This window comes from Lissotriton vulgaris, chromosome 7 (genome assembly GCF_964263255.1).
Source record: "Lissotriton vulgaris chromosome 7, aLisVul1.2, whole genome shotgun sequence".
Taxonomy (NCBI): Eukaryota; Metazoa; Chordata; class Amphibia; order Caudata; family Salamandridae; genus Lissotriton; species Lissotriton vulgaris.
In genome coordinates, this window is record NC_141695.1 from 1389166326 (window position 1) to 1389188832 (window position 22507).

The 22507-nt window shown below is 45.2% G+C and overlaps 23 non-coding genes across 23 annotated transcripts; 12 read left to right on the forward strand and 11 right to left on the reverse strand.

The window, feature by feature from the left end:
• Positions 1-371: 371 nt before the first annotated feature.
• On the forward strand, positions 372-478 carry LOC147703812 (U6 spliceosomal RNA). Its single transcript, XR_015297833.1, has one exon. It is a non-coding gene; the product is annotated as a U6 spliceosomal RNA (small nuclear RNA).
• A 1010-nt stretch (positions 479-1488) lies between these two features.
• On the reverse strand, positions 1489-1561 carry TRNAR-ACG (transfer RNA arginine (anticodon ACG)). The gene has a single exon. It is a non-coding gene; the product is annotated as a tRNA-Arg (tRNA).
• Positions 1562-2275: 714 nt separating this feature from the next.
• LOC147703814 (U6 spliceosomal RNA) lies at positions 2276-2382 on the forward strand. Its single transcript, XR_015297844.1, has one exon. It is a non-coding gene; the product is annotated as a U6 spliceosomal RNA (small nuclear RNA).
• A 1010-nt stretch (positions 2383-3392) lies between these two features.
• TRNAR-ACG (transfer RNA arginine (anticodon ACG)) lies at positions 3393-3465 on the reverse strand. The gene has a single exon. It is a non-coding gene; the product is annotated as a tRNA-Arg (tRNA).
• Positions 3466-4179: 714 nt separating this feature from the next.
• LOC147703816 (U6 spliceosomal RNA) lies at positions 4180-4286 on the forward strand. The gene has a single exon (XR_015297856.1). It is a non-coding gene; the product is annotated as a U6 spliceosomal RNA (small nuclear RNA).
• Positions 4287-5296: 1010 nt separating this feature from the next.
• On the reverse strand, positions 5297-5369 carry TRNAR-ACG (transfer RNA arginine (anticodon ACG)). Its single transcript has one exon. It is a non-coding gene; the product is annotated as a tRNA-Arg (tRNA).
• Positions 5370-6083: 714 nt separating this feature from the next.
• On the forward strand, positions 6084-6190 carry LOC147703818 (U6 spliceosomal RNA). The gene has a single exon (XR_015297867.1). It is a non-coding gene; the product is annotated as a U6 spliceosomal RNA (small nuclear RNA).
• A 1010-nt stretch (positions 6191-7200) lies between these two features.
• TRNAR-ACG (transfer RNA arginine (anticodon ACG)) lies at positions 7201-7273 on the reverse strand. Its single transcript has one exon. It is a non-coding gene; the product is annotated as a tRNA-Arg (tRNA).
• A 714-nt stretch (positions 7274-7987) lies between these two features.
• Positions 7988-8094, forward strand: LOC147703820 (U6 spliceosomal RNA). Its single transcript, XR_015297878.1, has one exon. It is a non-coding gene; the product is annotated as a U6 spliceosomal RNA (small nuclear RNA).
• Positions 8095-9104: 1010 nt separating this feature from the next.
• Positions 9105-9177, reverse strand: TRNAR-ACG (transfer RNA arginine (anticodon ACG)). Its single transcript has one exon. It is a non-coding gene; the product is annotated as a tRNA-Arg (tRNA).
• Positions 9178-9891: 714 nt separating this feature from the next.
• On the forward strand, positions 9892-9998 carry LOC147703822 (U6 spliceosomal RNA). The gene has a single exon (XR_015297889.1). It is a non-coding gene; the product is annotated as a U6 spliceosomal RNA (small nuclear RNA).
• A 1010-nt stretch (positions 9999-11008) lies between these two features.
• On the reverse strand, positions 11009-11081 carry TRNAR-ACG (transfer RNA arginine (anticodon ACG)). Its single transcript has one exon. It is a non-coding gene; the product is annotated as a tRNA-Arg (tRNA).
• Positions 11082-11795: 714 nt separating this feature from the next.
• On the forward strand, positions 11796-11902 carry LOC147703824 (U6 spliceosomal RNA). The gene has a single exon (XR_015297900.1). It is a non-coding gene; the product is annotated as a U6 spliceosomal RNA (small nuclear RNA).
• A 1797-nt stretch (positions 11903-13699) lies between these two features.
• On the forward strand, positions 13700-13806 carry LOC147703825 (U6 spliceosomal RNA). The gene has a single exon (XR_015297911.1). It is a non-coding gene; the product is annotated as a U6 spliceosomal RNA (small nuclear RNA).
• Positions 13807-14816: 1010 nt separating this feature from the next.
• On the reverse strand, positions 14817-14889 carry TRNAR-ACG (transfer RNA arginine (anticodon ACG)). The gene has a single exon. It is a non-coding gene; the product is annotated as a tRNA-Arg (tRNA).
• A 714-nt stretch (positions 14890-15603) lies between these two features.
• LOC147703827 (U6 spliceosomal RNA) lies at positions 15604-15710 on the forward strand. The gene has a single exon (XR_015297922.1). It is a non-coding gene; the product is annotated as a U6 spliceosomal RNA (small nuclear RNA).
• Positions 15711-16720: 1010 nt separating this feature from the next.
• TRNAR-ACG (transfer RNA arginine (anticodon ACG)) lies at positions 16721-16793 on the reverse strand. Its single transcript has one exon. It is a non-coding gene; the product is annotated as a tRNA-Arg (tRNA).
• Positions 16794-17507: 714 nt separating this feature from the next.
• On the forward strand, positions 17508-17614 carry LOC147703829 (U6 spliceosomal RNA). The gene has a single exon (XR_015297933.1). It is a non-coding gene; the product is annotated as a U6 spliceosomal RNA (small nuclear RNA).
• A 1010-nt stretch (positions 17615-18624) lies between these two features.
• Positions 18625-18697, reverse strand: TRNAR-ACG (transfer RNA arginine (anticodon ACG)). Its single transcript has one exon. It is a non-coding gene; the product is annotated as a tRNA-Arg (tRNA).
• A 714-nt stretch (positions 18698-19411) lies between these two features.
• On the forward strand, positions 19412-19518 carry LOC147703831 (U6 spliceosomal RNA). Its single transcript, XR_015297944.1, has one exon. It is a non-coding gene; the product is annotated as a U6 spliceosomal RNA (small nuclear RNA).
• Positions 19519-20528: 1010 nt separating this feature from the next.
• TRNAR-ACG (transfer RNA arginine (anticodon ACG)) lies at positions 20529-20601 on the reverse strand. Its single transcript has one exon. It is a non-coding gene; the product is annotated as a tRNA-Arg (tRNA).
• Positions 20602-21315: 714 nt separating this feature from the next.
• On the forward strand, positions 21316-21422 carry LOC147703833 (U6 spliceosomal RNA). Its single transcript, XR_015297955.1, has one exon. It is a non-coding gene; the product is annotated as a U6 spliceosomal RNA (small nuclear RNA).
• A 1010-nt stretch (positions 21423-22432) lies between these two features.
• On the reverse strand, positions 22433-22505 carry TRNAR-ACG (transfer RNA arginine (anticodon ACG)). The gene has a single exon. It is a non-coding gene; the product is annotated as a tRNA-Arg (tRNA).
• Positions 22506-22507: the final 2 nt, after the last annotated feature.

Sequence of the window (22507 nt, forward strand, 5' to 3'; positions counted from 1 at the left end):
CATAAGCTCACCTTGTCCAGGGACCCAAGCATGCTGCCTTTCCACTCTCAGAGCCCTTCACCTAACCTACTGTGCAGCTGTTTCACCTTTAATATCACTGTTCCACAGGCAGCGTGACGTCACAATGCTCCTTGTCTGTAGCCCGACCCAGGAGCCTTTGCAAACCTGGTATAATCTACATACTTACGGTGTGTTTAGTCTTGGACCACAAATGCAGTGAAGAATAATGGATTGCTACTCTTCATCCATTTTTGACCATTGGCTCAGATTTGAATGCGTACTGGCCATCTGAGCATCTCTGCCAGGCCACCCTATGTCTAGAGACTGTAGATTTAGAGAGTTTATAAACATTGTCAGTTCATCAATAAAGTGTGCTCGCTTCGGCAGCACATATACTAAAATTGGAACGATACAGAGAAGATTAGCATGGCCCCTGCGCAAGGATGACACGCAAATTCGTGAAGCGTTCCATATTTTTAACAGCTTTCAGGAGAAAAATCTTTTTTGTTTTCAAGACTAATTGAAAAAATAAAGCAGGTCCCAGTGCTGTCCCCGTAATATGTATTTTTCAATTAGTCTCTCCTCAACATTTTTAATGTATTTGCTTTGCAGTAAAGAAGGTGCGCTCTATGTTCAGCTGCATTTAGCAAGGAAGCCTGCAGGACTTCTGGGACTTTTCTTTCTCTTTTTTAGCCTCACTGTCATTATTCTTCACCACCCCCAAATCTATACTGCTGCAGTGTTGTGTTGATTTGTGGGAATCAGGACAAAGAGAAGGGCAGGGCCTATGCAAATGAAGGCCTCAGGGATGTCTGGGAGTGCCTTTTTAGCAGTATTGTTAAAGTCCACCTTGCAACCGGATTGGTCGGGTAAGCTGAAAAACACCATGCCAGATTGGGCACCAGGTCTCTAGGCGCTTGGAGGACATATTGGGTCTACATCCCTCAGTTTCTGAGGTCCAAGAAATGTTCACCCTCTACCCTAATAGAGAGGTCTTGGCCGATCGTGGCTGAGAGGGGAAGAAGGTAGCAGTGCAAGATGCTTATGGTCCTTCTCTAATAATGGACCAACTTTCTCTCTCTCCTTACCTGTGGTTCTGCCTGGCTACTGGGGCTACCAGTTGTAAGCCTGCAGCCCACAGGGAGTTGGTTTGTTCCTCTCACACATGTAAATGGGTAAGCATTCAAGTGCACACACCTGCCTACGTCCACAGACCCTCGCGCACACACACTTTTGTCAACAAGCTTTTTCGCAATTAAGAGTATCAGGGACCCATGTTGAAATACAAAAGCAGCACACCACGTGACGGCCATCACATAGAGTCCAGCAGCAAATGGGAAACGTTTAACTAGCTGTGGTCCTATTACTTGCGCTCTACAGTGGAACAACTGCTGGATGAGTCCTGCTGGAGAATATTGAACCTACAACAAGTCTGAGGTAAATAAAAATTCCACAGGAATATAATCAAACAGGGACCTACAACCCTTCCGAGCCAGATAGGAGTCGAACCTACAATCTTCTGATCCGTAGTCAGACGCGTTATCCATTGCGCCACTGGCCCTATGTAGACTTACGCATCCTTTTGTCCTTAAGTGGGCTAGAAAGTGTGTGTATGTGTGTGTGAAGGCACAAGGGAACCCATCTGACCTCCTGGAAGTCTGTTCTGTGAGGTTTTCCCAAGTTTTACAAAGGACTTTAGGAGAAGGAAGCACCTAAAAGCTAGGCGAAATGGTCCTAGATCCAAGGAAATCTTTTAGATCAGGCTCAGTTTCTTAAATAGTTTGCATTAACATAATCAGTTCCAGGTCTGTGTGGGGCTGAGCTTGAGAACTCCTTAGTAAGTAGGCGTTTACAACAATAAGGGGTTTAATATTACAACACAGGTGAACATTCAGACACATTATCATAAGCTCACCTTGTCCAGGGACCCAAGCATGCTGCCTTTCCACTCTCAGAGCCCTTCACCTAACCTACTGTGCAGCTGTTTCACCTTTAATATCACTGTTCCACAGGCAGCGTGACGTCACAATGCTCCTTGTCTGTAGCCCGACCCAGGAGCCTTTGCAAACCTGGTATAATCTACATACTTACGGTGTGTTTAGTCTTGGACCACAAATGCAGTGAAGAATAATGGATTGCTACTCTTCATACATTTTTGACCATTGGCTCAGATTTGAATGCGTACTGGGCATCTGAGCATCTCTGCCAGGCCACCCTATGTCTAGAGACTGTAGTTTTCGAGAGTTTATAAACATTGTCAGTTCATCAATAAAGTGTGCTCGCTTCGGCAGCACATATACTAAAATTGGAACGATACAGAGAAGATTAGCATGGCCCCTGCGCAAGGATGACACGCAAATTCGTGAAGCGTTCCATATTTTTAACAGCTTTCAGGAGAGAAATCTTTTTTGTTTTCAAGACTAATTGAAAAAATAAAGCAGGTCCCAGTGCTGTCCCCGTAATATGTATTTTTCAATTAGTCTCTCCTCAACATTTTTAATGTATTTGCTTTGCAGTAAAGAAGGTGCCCTCTATGTTCAGCTGCATTTAGCAAGGAAGCCTGCAGGACTTCTGGGACTTTTCTTTCTCTTTTTTAGCCTCACTGTCATTATTCTTCACCACCCCCAAATCTATACTGCTGCAGTGTTGTGTTGATTTGTGGGAATCAGGACAAAGAGAAGGGCAGGGCCTATGCAAATGAAGGCCTCAGGGATGTCTGGGAGTGCCTTTTTAGCAGTATTGTTAAAGTCCACCTTGCAACCGGATTGGTCGGGTAAGCTGAAAAACACCATGCCAGATTGGGCACCAGGTCTCTAGGCGCTTGGAGGACATATTGGGTCTACATCCCTCAGTTTCTGAGGTCCAAGAAATGTTCACCCTCTACCCTAATAGAGAGGTCTTGGCCGATCGTGGCTGAGAGGGGAAGAAGGTAGCAGTGCAAGATGCTTATGGTCCTTCTCTAATAATGGACCAACTTTCTCTCTCTCCTTACCTGTGGTTCTGCCTGGCTACTGGGGCTACCAGTTGTAAGCCTGCAGCCCACAGGGAGTTGGTTTGTTCCTCTCACACATGTAAATGGGTAAGCATTCAAGTGCACACACCTGCCTACGTCCACAGACCCTCGCGCACACACACTTTTGTCAACAAGCTTTTTCGCAATTAAGAGTATCAGGGACCCATGTTGAAATACAAAAGCAGCACACCACGTGACGGCCATCACATAGAGTCCAGCAGCAAATGGGAAACGTTTAACTAGCTGTGGTCCTATTACTTGCGCTCTACCGTGGAACAACTGCTGGATGAATCCTGCTGGAGAATATTGAACCTACAACAAGTCTGAGGTAAATAAAAATTCCACAGGAATATAATCAAACAGGGACCTACAACCCTTCCGAGCCAGATAGGAGTCGAACCTACAATCTTCTGATCCGTAGTCAGACGCGTTATCCATTGCGCCACTGGCCCTATGTAGACTTACGCATCCTTTTGTCCTTAAGTGGGCTAGAAAGTGTGTGTATGTGTGTGTGAAGGCACAAGGAAACCCATCTGACCTCCTGGAAGTCTGTTCTGTGAGGTTTTCCCAAGTTTTACAAAGGACTTTAGGAGAAGGAAGCACCTAAAAGCTAGGCGAAATGGTCCTAGATCCAAGGAAATCTTTTAGATCAGGCTCAGTTTCTTAAATAGTTTGCATTAACATAATCAGTTCCAGGTCTGTGTGGGGCTGAGCTTGAGAACTCCTTAGTAAGTAGGCGTTTACAACAATAAGGGGTTTAATATTACAACACAGGTGAACATTCAGACACATTATCATAAGCTCACCTTGTCCAGGGACCCAAGCATGCTGCCTTTCCACTCTCAGAGCCCTTCACCTAACCTACTGTGCAGCTGTTTCACCTTTAATATCACTGTTCCACAGGCAGCGTGACGTCACAATGCTCCTTGTCTGTAGCCCGACCCAGGAGCCTTTGCAAACCTGGTATAATCTACATACTTACGGTGTGTTTAGTCTTGGACCACAAATGCAGTGAAGAATAATGGATTGCTACTCTTCATACATTTTTGACCATTGGCTCAGATTTGAATGCGTACTGGGCATCTGAGCATCTCTGCCAGGCCACCCTATGTCTAGAGACTGTAGATTTAGAGAGTTTATAAACATTGTCAGTTCATCAATAAAGTGTGCTCGCTTCGGCAGCACATATACTAAAATTGGAACGATACAGAGAAGATTAGCATGGCCCCTGCGCAAGGATGACACGCAAATTCGTGAAGCGTTCCATATTTTTAACAGCTTTCAGGAGAGAAATCTTTTTTGTTTTCAAGACTAATTGAAAAAATAAAGCAGGTCCCAGTGCTGTCCCCGTAATATGTATTTTTCAATTAGTCTCTCCTCAACATTTTTAATGTATTTGCTTTGCAGTAAAGAAGGTGCGCTCTATGTTCAGCTGCATTTAGCAAGGAAGCCTGCAGGACTTCTGGGACTTTTCTTTCTCTTTTTTAGCCTCACTGTCATTATTCTTCACCACCCCCAAATCTATACTGCTGCAGTGTTGTGTTGATTTGTGGGAATCAGGACAAAGAGAAGGGCAGGGCCTATGCAAATGAAGGCCTCAGGGATGTCTGGGAGTGCCTTTTTAGCAGTATTGTTAAAGTCCACCTTGCAACCGGATTGGTCGGGTAAGCTGAAAAACACCATGCCAGATTGGGCACCAGGTCTCTAGGCGCTTGGAGGACATATTGGGTCTACATCCCTCAGTTTCTGAGGTCCAAGAAATGTTCACCCTCTACCCTAATAGAGAGGTCTTGGCCGATCGTGGCTGAGAGGGGAAGAAGGTAGCAGTGCAAGATGCTTATGGTCCTTCTCTAATAATGGACCAACTTTCTCTCTCTCCTTACCTGTGGTTCTGCCTGGCTACTGGGGCTACCAGTTGTAAGCCTGCAGCCCACAGGGAGTTGGTTTGTTCCTCTCACACATGTAAATGGGTAAGCATTCAAGTGCACACACCTGCCTACGTCCACAGACCCTCGCGCACACACACTTTTGTCAACAAGCTTTTTCGCAATTAAGAGTATCAGGGACCCATGTTGAAATACAAAAGCAGCACACCACGTGACGGCCATCACATAGAGTCCAGCAGCAAATGGGAAACGTTTAACTAGCTGTGGTCCTATTACTTGCGCTCTACCGTGGAACAACTGCTGGATGAGTCCTGCTGGAGAATATTGAACCTACAACAAGTCTGAGGTAAATAAAAATTCCACAGGAATATAATCAAACAGGGACCTACAACCCTTCCGAGCCAGATAGGAGTCGAACCTACAATCTTCTGATCCGTAGTCAGACGCGTTATCCATTGCGCCACTGGCCCTATGTAGACTTACGCATCCTTTTGTCCTTAAGTGGGCTAGAAAGTGTGTGTATGTGTGTGTGAAGGCACAAGGGAACCCATCTGACCTCCTGGAAGTCTGTTCTGTGAGGTTTTCCCAAGTTTTACAAAGGACTTTAGGAGAAGGAAGCACCTAAAAGCTAGGCGAAATGGTCCTAGATCCAAGGAAATCTTTTAGATCAGGCTCAGTTTCTTAAATAGTTTGCATTAACATAATCAGTTCCAGGTCTGTGTGGGGCTGAGCTTGAGAACTCCTTAGTAAGTAGGCGTTTACAACAATAAGGGGTTTAATATTACAACACAGGTGAACATTCAGACACATTATCATAAGCTCACCTTGTCCAGGGACCCAAGCATGCTGCCTTTCCACTCTCAGAGCCCTTCACCTAACCTACTGTGCAGCTGTTTCACCTTTAATATCACTGTTCCACAGGCAGCGTGACGTCACAATGCTCCTTGTCTGTAGCCCGACCCAGGAGCCTTTGCAAACCTGGTATAATCTACATACTTACGGTGTGTTTAGTCTTGGACCACAAATGCAGTGAAGAATAATGGATTGCTACTCTTCATACATTTTTGACCATTGGCTCAGATTTGAATGCGTACTGGGCATCTGAGCATCTCTGCCAGGCCACCCTATGTCTAGAGACTGTAGATTTAGAGAGTTTATAAACATTGTCAGTTCATCAATAAAGTGTGCTCGCTTCGGCAGCACATATACTAAAATTGGAACGATACAGAGAAGATTAGCATGGCCCCTGCGCAAGGATGACACGCAAATTCGTGAAGCGTTCCATATTTTTAACAGCTTTCAGGAGAGAAATCTTTTTTGTTTTCAAGACTAATTGAAAAAATAAAGCAGGTCCCAGTGCTGTCCCCGTAATATGTATTTTTCAATTAGTCTCTCCTCAACATTTTTAATGTATTTGCTTTGCAGTAAAGAAGGTGCGCTCTATGTTCAGCTGCATTTAGCAAGGAAGCCTGCAGGACTTCTGGGACTTTTCTTTCTCTTTTTTAGCCTCACTGTCATTATTCTTCACCACCCCCAAATCTATACTGCTGCAGTGTTGTGTTGATTTGTGGGAATCAGGACAAAGAGAAGGGCAGGGCCTATGCAAATGAAGGCCTCAGGGATGTCTGGGAGTGCCTTTTTAGCAGTATTGTTAAAGTCCACCTTGCAACCGGATTGGTCGGGTAAGCTGAAAAACACCATGCCAGATTGGGCACCAGGTCTCTAGGCGCTTGGAGGACATATTGGGTCTACATCCCTCAGTTTCTGAGGTCCAAGAAATGTTCACCCTCTACCCTAATAGAGAGGTCTTGGCCGATCGTGGCTGAGAGGGGAAGAAGGTAGCAGTGCAAGATGCTTATGGTCCTTCTCTAATAATGGACCAACTTTCTCTCTCTCCTTACCTGTGGTTCTGCCTGGCTACTGGGGCTACCAGTTGTAAGCCTGCAGCCCACAGGGAGTTGGTTTGTTCCTCTCACACATGTAAATGGGTAAGCATTCAAGTGCACACACCTGCCTACGTCCACAGACCCTCGCGCACACACACTTTTGTCAACAAGCTTTTTCGCAATTAAGAGTATCAGGGACCCATGTTGAAATACAAAAGCAGCACACCACGTGACGGCCATCACATAGAGTCCAGCAGCAAATGGGAAACGTTTAACTAGCTGTGGTCCTATTACTTGCGCTCTACCGTGGAACAACTGCTGGATGAATCCTGCTGGAGAATATTGAACCTACAACAAGTCTGAGGTAAATAAAAATTCCACAGGAATATAATCAAACAGGGACCTACAACCCTTCCGAGCCAGATAGGAGTCGAACCTACAATCTTCTGATCCGTAGTCAGACGCGTTATCCATTGCGCCACTGGCCCTATGTAGACTTACGCATCCTTTTGTCCTTAAGTGGGCTAGAAAGTGTGTGTATGTGTGTGTGAAGCCACAAGGAAACCCATCTGACCTCCTGGAAGTCTGTTCTGTGAGGTTTTCCCAAGTTTTACAAAGGACTTTAGGAGAAGGAAGCACCTAAAAGCTAGGCGAAATGGTCCTAGATCCAAGGAAATCTTTTAGATCAGGCTCAGTTTCTTAAATAGTTTGCATTAACATAATCAGTTCCAGGTCTGTGTGGGGCTGAGCTTGAGAACTCCTTAGTAAGTAGGCGTTTACAACAATAAGGGGTTTAATATTACAACACAGGTGAACATTCAGACACATTATCATAAGCTCACCTTGTCCAGGGACCCAAGCATGCTGCCTTTCCACTCTCAGAGCCCTTCACCTAACCTACTGTGCAGCTGTTTCACCTTTAATATCACTGTTCCACAGGCAGTGTGACGTCACAATGCTCCTTGTCTGTAGCCCGACCCAGGAGCCTTTGCAAACCTGGTATAATCTACATACTTACGGTGTGTTTAGTCTTGGACCACAAATGCAGTGAAGAATAATGGATTGCTACTCTTCATACATTTTTGACCATTGGCTCAGATTTGAATGCGTACTGGCCATCTGAGCATCTCTGCCAGGCCACCCTATGTCTAGAGACTGTAGATTTAGAGAGTTTATAAACATTGTCAGTTCATCAATAAAGTGTGCTCGCTTCGGCAGCACATATACTAAAATTGGAACGATACAGAGAAGATTAGCATGGCCCCTGCGCAAGGATGACACGCAAATTCGTGAAGCGTTCCATATTTTTAACAGCTTTCAGGAGAGAAATCTTTTTTGTTTTCAAGACTAATTGAAAAAATAAAGCAGGTCCCAGTGCTGTCCCCGTAATATGTATTTTTCAATTAGTCTCTCCTCAACATTTTTAATGTATTTGCTTTGCAGTAAAGAAGGTGCGCTCTATGTTCAGCTGCATTTAGCAAGGAAGCCTGCAGGACTTCTGGGACTTTTCTTTCTCTTTTTTAGCCTCACTGTCATTATTCTTCACCACCCCCAAATCTATACTGCTGCAGTGTTGTGTTGATTTGTGGGAATCAGGACAAAGAGAAGGGCAGGGCCTATGCAAATGAAGGCCTCAGGGATGTCTGGGAGTGCCTTTTTAGCAGTATTGTTAAAGTCCACCTTGCAACCGGATTGGTCGGGTAAGCTGAAAAACACCATGCCAGATTGGGCACCAGGTCTCTAGGCGCTTGGAGGACATATTGGGTCTACATCCCTCAGTTTCTGAGGTCCAAGAAATGTTCACCCTCTACCCTAATAGAGAGGTCTTGGCCGATCGTGGCTGAGAGGGGAAGAAGGTAGCAGTGCAAGATGCTTATGGTCCTTCTCTAATAATGGACCAACTTTCTCTCTCTCCTTACCTGTGGTTCTGCCTGGCTACTGGGGCTACCAGTTGTAAGCCTGCAGCCCACAGGGAGTTGGTTTGTTCCTCTCACACATGTAAATGGGTAAGCATTCAAGTGCACACACCTGCCTACGTCCACAGACCCTCGCGCACACACACTTTCGTCAACAAGCTTTTTCGCAATTAAGAGTATCAGGGACCCATGTTGAAATACAAAAGCAGCACACCACGTGACGGCCATCACATAGAGTCCAGCAGCAAATGGGAAACGTTTAACTAGCTGTGGTCCTATTACTTGCGCTCTACCGTGGAACAACTGCTGGATGAATCCTGCTGGAGAATATTGAACCTACAACAAGTCTGAGGTAAATAAAAATTCCACAGGAATATAATCAAACAGGGACCTACAACCCTTCCGAGCCAGATAGGAGTCGAACCTACAATCTTCTGATCCGTAGTCAGACGCGTTATCCATTGCGCCACTGGCCCTATGTAGACTTACGCATCCTTTTGTCCTTAAGTGGGCTAGAAAGTGTGTGTATGTGTGTGTGAAGGCACAAGGAAACCCATCTGACCTCCTGGAAGTCTGTTCTGTGAGGTTTTCCCAAGTTTTACAAAGGACTTTAGGAGAAGGAAGCACCTAAAAGCTAGGCGAAATGGTCCTAGATCCAAGGAAATCTTTTAGATCAGGCTCAGTTTCTTAAATAGTTTGCATTAACATAATCAGTTCCAGGTCTGTGTGGGGCTGAGCTTGAGAACTCCTTAGTAAGTAGGCGTTTACAACAATAAGGGGTTTAATATTACAACACAGGTGAACATTCAGACACATTATCATAAGCTCACCTTGTCCAGGGACCCAAGCATGCTGCCTTTCCACTCTCAGAGCCCTTCACCTAACCTACTGTGCAGCTGTTTCACCTTTAATATCACTGTTCCACAGGCAGCGTGACGTCACAATGCTCCTTGTCTGTAGCCCGACCCAGGAGCCTTTGCAAACCTGGTATAATCTACATACTTACGGTGTGTTTAGTCTTGGACCACAAATGCAGTGAAGAATAATGGATTGCTACTCTTCATCCATTTTTGACCATTGGCTCAGATTTGAATGCGTACTGGCCATCTGAGCATCTCTGCCAGGCCACCCTATGTCTAGAGACTGTAGATTTAGAGAGTTTATAAACATTGTCAGTTCATCAATAAAGTGTGCTCGCTTCGGCAGCACATATACTAAAATTGGAACGATACAGAGAAGATTAGCATGGCCCCTGCGCAAGGATGACACGCAAATTCGTGAAGCGTTCCATATTTTTAACAGCTTTCAGGAGAGAAATCTTTTTTGTTTTCAAGACTAATTGAAAAAATAAAGCAGGTCCCAGTGCTGTCCCCGTAATATGTATTTTTCAATTAGTCTCTCCTCAACATTTTTAATGTATTTGCTTTGCAGTAAAGAAGGTGCGCTCTATGTTCAGCTGCATTTAGCAAGGAAGCCTGCAGGACTTCTGGGACTTTTCTTTCTCTTTTTTAGCCTCACTGTCATTATTCTTCACCACCCCCAAATCTATACTGCTGCAGTGTTGTGTTGATTTGTGGGAATCAGGACAAAGAGAAGGGCAGGGCCTATGCAAATGAAGGCCTCAGGGATGTCTGGGAGTGCCTTTTTAGCAGTATTGTTAAAGTCCACCTTGCAACCGGATTGGTCGGGTAAGCTGAAAAACACCATGCCAGATTGGGCACCAGGTCTCTAGGCGCTTGGAGGACATATTGGGTCTACATCCCTCAGTTTCTGAGGTCCAAGAAATGTTCACCCTCTACCCTAATAGAGAGGTCTTGGCCGATCGTGGCTGAGAGGGGAAGAAGGTAGCAGTGCAAGATGCTTATGGTCCTTCTCTAATAATGGACCAACTTTCTCTCTCTCCTTACCTGTGGTTCTGCCTGGCTACTGGGGCTACCAGTTGTAAGCCTGCAGCCCACAGGGAGTTGGTTTGTTCCTCTCACACATGTAAATGGGTAAGCATTCAAGTGCACACACCTGCCTACGTCCACAGACCCTCGCGCACACACACTTTTGTCAACAAGCTTTTTCGCAATTAAGAGTATCAGGGACCCATGTTGAAATACAAAAGCAGCACACCACGTGACGGCCATCACATAGAGTCCAGCAGCAAATGGGAAACGTTTAACTAGCTGTGGTCCTATTACTTGCGCTCTACAGTGGAACAACTGCTGGATGAGTCCTGCTGGAGAATATTGAACCTACAACAAGTCTGAGGTAAATAAAAATTCCACAGGAATATAATCAAACAGGGACCTACAACCCTTCCGAGCCAGATAGGAGTCGAACCTACAATCTTCTGATCCGTAGTCAGACGCGTTATCCATTGCGCCACTGGCCCTATGTAGACTTACGCATCCTTTTGTCCTTAAGTGGGCTAGAAAGTGTGTGTATGTGTGTGTGAAGGCACAAGGGAACCCATCTGACCTCCTGGAAGTCTGTTCTGTGAGGTTTTCCCAAGTTTTACAAAGGACTTTAGGAGAAGGAAGCACCTAAAAGCTAGGCGAAATGGTCCTAGATCCAAGGAAATCTTTTAGATCAGGCTCAGTTTCTTAAATAGTTTGCATTAACATAATCAGTTCCAGGTCTGTGTGGGGCTGAGCTTGAGAACTCCTTAGTAAGTAGGCGTTTACAACAATAAGGGGTTTAATATTACAACACAGGTGAACATTCAGACACATTATCATAAGCTCACCTTGTCCAGGGACCCAAGCATGCTGCCTTTCCACTCTCAGAGCCCTTCACCTAACCTACTGTGCAGCTGTTTCACCTTTAATATCACTGTTCCACAGGCAGCGTGACGTCACAATGCTCCTTGTCTGTAGCCCGACCCAGGAGCCTTTGCAAACCTGGTATAATCTACATACTTACGGTGTGTTTAGTCTTGGACCACAAATGCAGTGAAGAATAATGGATTGCTACTCTTCATACATTTTTGACCATTGGCTCAGATTTGAATGCGTACTGGGCATCTGAGCATCTCTGCCAGGCCACCCTATGTCTAGAGACTGTAGATTTAGAGAGTTTATAAACATTGTCAGTTCATCAATAAAGTGTGCTCGCTTCGGCAGCACATATACTAAAATTGGAACGATACAGAGAAGATTAGCATGGCCCCTGCGCAAGGATGACACGCAAATTCGTGAAGCGTTCCATATTTTTAACAGCTTTCAGGAGAGAAATCTTTTTTGTTTTCAAGACTAATTGAAAAAATAAAGCAGGTCCCAGTGCTGTCCCCGTAATATGTATTTTTCAATTAGTCTCTCCTCAACATTTTTAATGTATTTGCTTTGCAGTAAAGAAGGTGCGCTCTATGTTCAGCTGCATTTAGCAAGGAAGCCTGCAGGACTTCTGGGACTTTTCTTTCTCTTTTTTAGCCTCACTGTCATTATTCTTCACCACCCCCAAATCTATACTGCTGCAGTGTTGTGTTGATTTGTGGGAATCAGGACAAAGAGAAGGGCAGGGCCTATGCAAATGAAGGCCTCAGGGATGTCTGGGAGTGCCTTTTTAGCAGTATTGTTAAAGTCCACCTTGCAACCGGATTGGTCGGGTAAGCTGAAAAACACCATGCCAGATTGGGCACCAGGTCTCTAGGCGCTTGGAGGACATATTGGGTCTACATCCCTCAGTTTCTGAGGTCCAAGAAATGTTCACCCTCTACCCTAATAGAGAGGTCTTGGCCGATCGTGGCTGAGAGGGGAAGAAGGTAGCAGTGCAAGATGCTTATGGTCCTTCTCTAATAATGGACCAACTTTCTCTCTCTCCTTACCTGTGGTTCTGCCTGGCTACTGGGGCTACCAGTTGTAAGCCTGCAGCCCACAGGGAGTTGGTTTGTTCCTCTCACACATGTAAATGGGTAAGCATTCAAGTGCACACACCTGCCTACGTCCACAGACCCTCGCGCACACACACTTTTGTCAACAAGCTTTTTCGCAATTAAGAGTATCAGGGACCCATGTTGAAATACAAAAGCAGCACACCACGTGACGGCCATCACATAGAGTCCAGCAGCAAATGGGAAACGTTTAACTAGCTGTGGTCCTATTACTTGCGCTCTACCGTGGAACAACTGCTGGATGAATCCTGCTGGAGAATATTGAACCTACAACAAGTCTGAGGTAAATAAAAATTCCACAGGAATATAATCAAACAGGGACCTACAACCCTTCCGAGCCAGATAGGAGTTGAACCTACAATCTTCTGATCCGTAGTCAGACGCGTTATCCATTGCGCCACTGGCCCTATGTAGACTTACGCATCCTTTTGTCCTTAAGTGGGCTAGAAAGTGTGTGTATGTGTGTGTGAAGGCACAAGGAAACCCATCTGACCTCCTGGAAGTCTGTTCTGTGAGGTTTTCCCAAGTTTTACAAAGGACTTTAGGAGAAGGAAGCACCTAAAAGCTAGGCGAAATGGTCCTAGATCCAAGGAAATCTTTTAGATCAGGCTCAGTTTCTTAAATAGTTTGCATTAACATAATCAGTTCCAGGTCTGTGTGGGGCTGAGCTTGAGAACTCCTTAGTAAGTAGGCGTTTACAACAATAAGGGGTTTAATATTACAACACAGGTGAACATTCAGACACATTATCATAAGCTCACCTTGTCCAGGGACCCAAGCATGCTGCCTTTCCACTCTCAGAGCCCTTCACCTAACCTACTGTGCAGCTGTTTCACCTTTAATATCACTGTTCCACAGGCAGCGTGACGTCACAATGCTCCTTGTCTGTAGCCCGACCCAGGAGCCTTTGCAAACCTGGTATAATCTACATACTTACGGTGTGTTTAGTCTTGGACCACAAATGCAGTGAAGAATAATGGATTGCTACTCTTCATCCATTTTTGACCATTGGCTCAGATTTGAATGCGTACTGGCCATCTGAGCATCTCTGCCAGGCCACCCTATGTCTAGAGACTGTAGATTTAGAGAGTTTATAAACATTGTCAGTTCATCAATAAAGTGTGCTCGCTTCGGCAGCACATATACTAAAATTGGAACGATACAGAGAAGATTAGCATGGCCCCTGCGCAAGGATGACACGCAAATTCGTGAAGCGTTCCATATTTTTAACAGCTTTCAGGAGAGAAATCTTTTTTGTTTTCAAGACTAATTGAAAAAATAAAGCAGGTCCCAGTGCTGTCCCCGTAATATGTATTTTTCAATTAGTCTCTCCTCAACATTTTTAATGTATTTGCTTTGCAGTAAAGAAGGTGCGCTCTATGTTCAGCTGCATTTAGCAAGGAAGCCTGCAGGACTTCTGGGACTTTTCTTTCTCTTTTTTAGCCTCACTGTCATTATTCTTCACCACCCCCAAATCTATACTGCTGCAGTGTTGTGTTGATTTGTGGGAATCAGGACAAAGAGAAGGGCAGGGCCTATGCAAATGAAGGCCTCAGGGATGTCTGGGAGTGCCTTTTTAGCAGTATTGTTAAAGTCCACCTTGCAACCGGATTGGTCGGGTAAGCTGAAAAACACCATGCCAGATTGGGCACCAGGTCTCTAGGCGCTTGGAGGACATATTGGGTCTACATCCCTCAGTTTCTGAGGTCCAAGAAATGTTCACCCTCTACCCTAATAGAGAGGTCTTGGCCGATCGTGGCTGAGAGGGGAAGAAGGTAGCAGTGCAAGATGCTTATGGTCCTTCTCTAATAATGGACCAACTTTCTCTCTCTCCTTACCTGTGGTTCTGCCTGGCTACTGGGGCTACCAGTTGTAAGCCTGCAGCCCACAGGGAGTTGGTTTGTTCCTCTCACACATGTAAATGGGTAAGCATTCAAGTGCACACACCTGCCTACGTCCACAGACCCTCGCGCACACACACTTTTGTCAACAAGCTTTTTCGCAATTAAGAGTATCAGGGACCCATGTTGAAATACAAAAGCAGCACACCACGTGACGGCCATCACATAGAGTCCAGCAGCAAATGGGAAACGTTTAACTAGCTGTGGTCCTATTACTTGCGCTCTACAGTGGAACAACTGCTGGATGAGTCCTGCTGGAGAATATTGAACCTACAACAAGTCTGAGGTAAATAAAAATTCCACAGGAATATAATCAAACAGGGACCTACAACCCTTCCGAGCCAGATAGGAGTCGAACCTACAATCTTCTGATCCGTAGTCAGACGCGTTATCCATTGCGCCACTGGCCCTATGTAGACTTACGCATCCTTTTGTCCTTAAGTGGGCTAGAAAGTGTGTGTATGTGTGTGTGAAGGCACAAGGGAACCCATCTGACCTCCTGGAAGTCTGTTCTGTGAGGTTTTCCCAAGTTTTACAAAGGACTTTAGGAGAAGGAAGCACCTAAAAGCTAGGCGAAATGGTCCTAGATCCAAGGAAATCTTTTAGATCAGGCTCAGTTTCTTAAATAGTTTGCATTAACATAATCAGTTCCAGGTCTGTGTGGGGCTGAGCTTGAGAACTCCTTAGTAAGTAGGCGTTTACAACAATAAGGGGTTTAATATTACAACACAGGTGAACATTCAGACACATTATCATAAGCTCACCTTGTCCAGGGACCCAAGCATGCTGCCTTTCCACTCTCAGAGCCCTTCACCTAACCTACTGTGCAGCTGTTTCACCTTTAATATCACTGTTCCACAGGCAGCGTGACGTCACAATGCTCCTTGTCTGTAGCCCGACCCAGGAGCCTTTGCAAACCTGGTATAATCTACATACTTACGGTGTGTTTAGTCTTGGACCACAAATGCAGTGAAGAATAATGGATTGCTACTCTTCATACATTTTTGACCATTGGCTCAGATTTGAATGCGTACTGGGCATCTGAGCATCTCTGCCAGGCCACCCTATGTCTAGAGACTGTAGTTTTCGAGAGTTTATAAACATTGTCAGTTCATCAATAAAGTGTGCTCGCTTCGGCAGCACATATACTAAAATTGGAACGATACAGAGAAGATTAGCATGGCCCCTGCGCAAGGATGACACGCAAATTCGTGAAGCGTTCCATATTTTTAACAGCTTTCAGGAGAGAAATCTTTTTTGTTTTCAAGACTAATTGAAAAAATAAAGCAGGTCCCAGTGCTGTCCCCGTAATATGTATTTTTCAATTAGTCTCTCCTCAACATTTTTAATGTATTTGCTTTGCAGTAAAGAAGGTGCGCTCTATGTTCAGCTGCATTTAGCAAGGAAGCCTGCAGGACTTCTGGGACTTTTCTTTCTCTTTTTTAGCCTCACTGTCATTATTCTTCACCACCCCCAAATCTATACTGCTGCAGTGTTGTGTTGATTTGTGGGAATCAGGACAAAGAGAAGGGCAGGGCCTATGCAAATGAAGGCCTCAGGGATGTCTGGGAGTGCCTTTTTAGCAGTATTGTTAAAGTCCACCTTGCAACCGGATTGGTCGGGTAAGCTGAAAAACACCATGCCAGATTGGGCACCAGGTCTCTAGGCGCTTGGAGGACATATTGGGTCTACATCCCTCAGTTTCTGAGGTCCAAGAAATGTTCACCCTCTACCCTAATAGAGAGGTCTTGGCCGATCGTGGCTGAGAGGGGAAGAAGGTAGCAGTGCAAGATGCTTATGGTCCTTCTCTAATAATGGACCAACTTTCTCTCTCTCCTTACCTGTGGTTCTGCCTGGCTACTGGGGCTACCAGTTGTAAGCCTGCAGCCCACAGGGAGTTGGTTTGTTCCTCTCACACATGTAAATGGGTAAGCATTCAAGTGCACACACCTGCCTACGTCCACAGACCCTCGCGCACACACACTTTTGTCAACAAGCTTTTTCGCAATTAAGAGTATCAGGGACCCATGTTGAAATACAAAAGCAGCACACCACGTGACGGCCATCACATAGAGTCCAGCAGCAAATGGGAAACGTTTAACTAGCTGTGGTCCTATTACTTGCGCTCTACCGTGGAACAACTGCTGGATGAATCCTGCTGGAGAATATTGAACCTACAACAAGTCTGAGGTAAATAAAAATTCCACAGGAATATAATCAAACAGGGACCTACAACCCTTCCGAGCCAGATAGGAGTCGAACCTACAATCTTCTGATCCGTAGTCAGACGCGTTATCCATTGCGCCACTGGCCCTATGTAGACTTACGCATCCTTTTGTCCTTAAGTGGGCTAGAAAGTGTGTGTATGTGTGTGTGAAGGCACAAGGAAACCCATCTGACCTCCTGGAAGTCTGTTCTGTGAGGTTTTCCCAAGTTTTACAAAGGACTTTAGGAGAAGGAAGCACCTAAAAGCTAGGCGAAATGGTCCTAGATCCAAGGAAATCTTTTAGATCAGGCTCAGTTTCTTAAATAGTTTGCATTAACATAATCAGTTCCAGGTCTGTGTGGGGCTGAGCTTGAGAACTCCTTAGTAAGTAGGCGTTTACAACAATAAGGGGTTTAATATTACAACACAGGTGAACATTCAGACACATTATCATAAGCTCACCTTGTCCAGGGACCCAAGCATGCTGCCTTTCCACTCTCAGAGCCCTTCACCTAACCTACTGTGCAGCTGTTTCACCTTTAATATCACTGTTCCACAGGCAGCGTGACGTCACAATGCTCCTTGTCTGTAGCCCGACCCAGGAGCCTTTGCAAACCTGGTATAATCTACATACTTACGGTGTGTTTAGTCTTGGACCACAAATGCAGTGAAGAATAATGGATTGCTACTCTTCATACATTTTTGACCATTGGCTCAGATTTGAATGCGTACTGGGCATCTGAGCATCTCTGCCAGGCCACCCTATGTCTAGAGACTGTAGATTTAGAGAGTTTATAAACATTGTCAGTTCATCAATAAAGTGTGCTCGCTTCGGCAGCACATATACTAAAATTGGAACGATACAGAGAAGATTAGCATGGCCCCTGCGCAAGGATGACACGCAAATTCGTGAAGCGTTCCATATTTTTAACAGCTTTCAGGAGAGAAATCTTTTTTGTTTTCAAGACTAATTGAAAAAATAAAGCAGGTCCCAGTGCTGTCCCCGTAATATGTATTTTTCAATTAGTCTCTCCTCAACATTTTTAATGTATTTGCTTTGCAGTAAAGAAGGTGCGCTCTATGTTCAGCTGCATTTAGCAAGGAAGCCTGCAGGACTTCTGGGACTTTTCTTTCTCTTTTTTAGCCTCACTGTCATTATTCTTCACCACCCCCAAATCTATACTGCTGCAGTGTTGTGTTGATTTGTGGGAATCAGGACAAAGAGAAGGGCAGGGCCTATGCAAATGAAGGCCTCAGGGATGTCTGGGAGTGCCTTTTTAGCAGTATTGTTAAAGTCCACCTTGCAACCGGATTGGTCGGGTAAGCTGAAAAACACCATGCCAGATTGGGCACCAGGTCTCTAGGCGCTTGGAGGACATATTGGGTCTACATCCCTCAGTTTCTGAGGTCCAAGAAATGTTCACCCTCTACCCTAATAGAGAGGTCTTGGCCGATCGTGGCTGAGAGGGGAAGAAGGTAGCAGTGCAAGATGCTTATGGTCCTTCTCTAATAATGGACCAACTTTCTCTCTCTCCTTACCTGTGGTTCTGCCTGGCTACTGGGGCTACCAGTTGTAAGCCTGCAGCCCACAGGGAGTTGGTTTGTTCCTCTCACACATGTAAATGGGTAAGCATTCAAGTGCACACACCTGCCTACGTCCACAGACCCTCGCGCACACACACTTTTGTCAACAAGCTTTTTCGCAATTAAGAGTATCAGGGACCCATGTTGAAATACAAAAGCAGCACACCACGTGACGGCCATCACATAGAGTCCAGCAGCAAATGGGAAACGTTTAACTAGCTGTGGTCCTATTACTTGCGCTCTACCGTGGAACAACTGCTGGATGAGTCCTGCTGGAGAATATTGAACCTACAACAAGTCTGAGGTAAATAAAAATTCCACAGGAATATAATCAAACAGGGACCTACAACCCTTCCGAGCCAGATAGGAGTCGAACCTACAATCTTCTGATCCGTAGTCAGACGCGTTATCCATTGCGCCACTGGCCCTATGTAGACTTACGCATCCTTTTGTCCTTAAGTGGGCTAGAAAGTGTGTGTATGTGTGTGTGAAGGCACAAGGGAACCCATCTGACCTCCTGGAAGTCTGTTCTGTGAGGTTTTCCCAAGTTTTACAAAGGACTTTAGGAGAAGGAAGCACCTAAAAGCTAGGCGAAATGGTCCTAGATCCAAGGAAATCTTTTAGATCAGGCTCAGTTTCTTAAATAGTTTGCATTAACATAATCAGTTCCAGGTCTGTGTGGGGCTGAGCTTGAGAACTCCTTAGTAAGTAGGCGTTTACAACAATAAGGGGTTTAATATTACAACACAGGTGAACATTCAGACACATTATCATAAGCTCACCTTGTCCAGGGACCCAAGCATGCTGCCTTTCCACTCTCAGAGCCCTTCACCTAACCTACTGTGCAGCTGTTTCACCTTTAATATCACTGTTCCACAGGCAGCGTGACGTCACAATGCTCCTTGTCTGTAGCCCGACCCAGGAGCCTTTGCAAACCTGGTATAATCTACATACTTACGGTGTGTTTAGTCTTGGACCACAAATGCAGTGAAGAATAATGGATTGCTACTCTTCATACATTTTTGACCATTGGCTCAGATTTGAATGCGTACTGGGCATCTGAGCATCTCTGCCAGGCCACCCTATGTCTAGAGACTGTAGATTTAGAGAGTTTATAAACATTGTCAGTTCATCAATAAAGTGTGCTCGCTTCGGCAGCACATATACTAAAATTGGAACGATACAGAGAAGATTAGCATGGCCCCTGCGCAAGGATGACACGCAAATTCGTGAAGCGTTCCATATTTTTAACAGCTTTCAGGAGAGAAATCTTTTTTGTTTTCAAGACTAATTGAAAAAATAAAGCAGGTCCCAGTGCTGTCCCCGTAATATGTATTTTTCAATTAGTCTCTCCTCAACATTTTTAATGTATTTGCTTTGCAGTAAAGAAGGTGCGCTCTATGTTCAGCTGCATTTAGCAAGGAAGCCTGCAGGACTTCTGGGACTTTTCTTTCTCTTTTTTAGCCTCACTGTCATTATTCTTCACCACCCCCAAATCTATACTGCTGCAGTGTTGTGTTGATTTGTGGGAATCAGGACAAAGAGAAGGGCAGGGCCTATGCAAATGAAGGCCTCAGGGATGTCTGGGAGTGCCTTTTTAGCAGTATTGTTAAAGTCCACCTTGCAACCGGATTGGTCGGGTAAGCTGAAAAACACCATGCCAGATTGGGCACCAGGTCTCTAGGCGCTTGGAGGACATATTGGGTCTACATCCCTCAGTTTCTGAGGTCCAAGAAATGTTCACCCTCTACCCTAATAGAGAGGTCTTGGCCGATCGTGGCTGAGAGGGGAAGAAGGTAGCAGTGCAAGATGCTTATGGTCCTTCTCTAATAATGGACCAACTTTCTCTCTCTCCTTACCTGTGGTTCTGCCTGGCTACTGGGGCTACCAGTTGTAAGCCTGCAGCCCACAGGGAGTTGGTTTGTTCCTCTCACACATGTAAATGGGTAAGCATTCAAGTGCACACACCTGCCTACGTCCACAGACCCTCGCGCACACACACTTTTGTCAACAAGCTTTTTCGCAATTAAGAGTATCAGGGACCCATGTTGAAATACAAAAGCAGCACACCACGTGACGGCCATCACATAGAGTCCAGCAGCAAATGGGAAACGTTTAACTAGCTGTGGTCCTATTACTTGCGCTCTACCGTGGAACAACTGCTGGATGAATCCTGCTGGAGAATATTGAACCTACAACAAGTCTGAGGTAAATAAAAATTCCACAGGAATATAATCAAACAGGGACCTACAACCCTTCCGAGCCAGATAGGAGTCGAACCTACAATCTTCTGATCCGTAGTCAGACGCGTTATCCATTGCGCCACTGGCCCTATGTAGACTTACGCATCCTTTTGTCCTTAAGTGGGCTAGAAAGTGTGTGTATGTGTGTGTGAAGCCACAAGGAAACCCATCTGACCTCCTGGAAGTCTGTTCTGTGAGGTTTTCCCAAGTTTTACAAAGGACTTTAGGAGAAGGAAGCACCTAAAAGCTAGGCGAAATGGTCCTAGATCCAAGGAAATCTTTTAGATCAGGCTCAGTTTCTTAAATAGTTTGCATTAACATAATCAGTTCCAGGTCTGTGTGGGGCTGAGCTTGAGAACTCCTTAGTAAGTAGGCGTTTACAACAATAAGGGGTTTAATATTACAACACAGGTGAACATTCAGACACATTATCATAAGCTCACCTTGTCCAGGGACCCAAGCATGCTGCCTTTCCACTCTCAGAGCCCTTCACCTAACCTACTGTGCAGCTGTTTCACCTTTAATATCACTGTTCCACAGGCAGTGTGACGTCACAATGCTCCTTGTCTGTAGCCCGACCCAGGAGCCTTTGCAAACCTGGTATAATCTACATACTTACGGTGTGTTTAGTCTTGGACCACAAATGCAGTGAAGAATAATGGATTGCTACTCTTCATACATTTTTGACCATTGGCTCAGATTTGAATGCGTACTGGCCATCTGAGCATCTCTGCCAGGCCACCCTATGTCTAGAGACTGTAGATTTAGAGAGTTTATAAACATTGTCAGTTCATCAATAAAGTGTGCTCGCTTCGGCAGCACATATACTAAAATTGGAACGATACAGAGAAGATTAGCATGGCCCCTGCGCAAGGATGACACGCAAATTCGTGAAGCGTTCCATATTTTTAACAGCTTTCAGGAGAGAAATCTTTTTTGTTTTCAAGACTAATTGAAAAAATAAAGCAGGTCCCAGTGCTGTCCCCGTAATATGTATTTTTCAATTAGTCTCTCCTCAACATTTTTAATGTATTTGCTTTGCAGTAAAGAAGGTGCGCTCTATGTTCAGCTGCATTTAGCAAGGAAGCCTGCAGGACTTCTGGGACTTTTCTTTCTCTTTTTTAGCCTCACTGTCATTATTCTTCACCACCCCCAAATCTATACTGCTGCAGTGTTGTGTTGATTTGTGGGAATCAGGACAAAGAGAAGGGCAGGGCCTATGCAAATGAAGGCCTCAGGGATGTCTGGGAGTGCCTTTTTAGCAGTATTGTTAAAGTCCACCTTGCAACCGGATTGGTCGGGTAAGCTGAAAAACACCATGCCAGATTGGGCACCAGGTCTCTAGGCGCTTGGAGGACATATTGGGTCTACATCCCTCAGTTTCTGAGGTCCAAGAAATGTTCACCCTCTACCCTAATAGAGAGGTCTTGGCCGATCGTGGCTGAGAGGGGAAGAAGGTAGCAGTGCAAGATGCTTATGGTCCTTCTCTAATAATGGACCAACTTTCTCTCTCTCCTTACCTGTGGTTCTGCCTGGCTACTGGGGCTACCAGTTGTAAGCCTGCAGCCCACAGGGAGTTGGTTTGTTCCTCTCACACATGTAAATGGGTAAGCATTCAAGTGCACACACCTGCCTACGTCCACAGACCCTCGCGCACACACACTTTTGTCAACAAGCTTTTTCGCAATTAAGAGTATCAGGGACCCATGTTGAAATACAAAAGCAGCACACCACGTGACGGCCATCACATAGAGTCCAGCAGCAAATGGGAAACGTTTAACTAGCTGTGGTCCTATTACTTGCGCTCTACCGTGGAACAACTGCTGGATGAATCCTGCTGGAGAATATTGAACCTACAACAAGTCTGAGGTAAATAAAAATTCCACAGGAATATAATCAAACAGGGACCTACAACCCTTCCGAGCCAGATAGGAGTCGAACCTACAATCTTCTGATCCGTAGTCAGACGCGTTATCCATTGCGCCACTGGCCCTA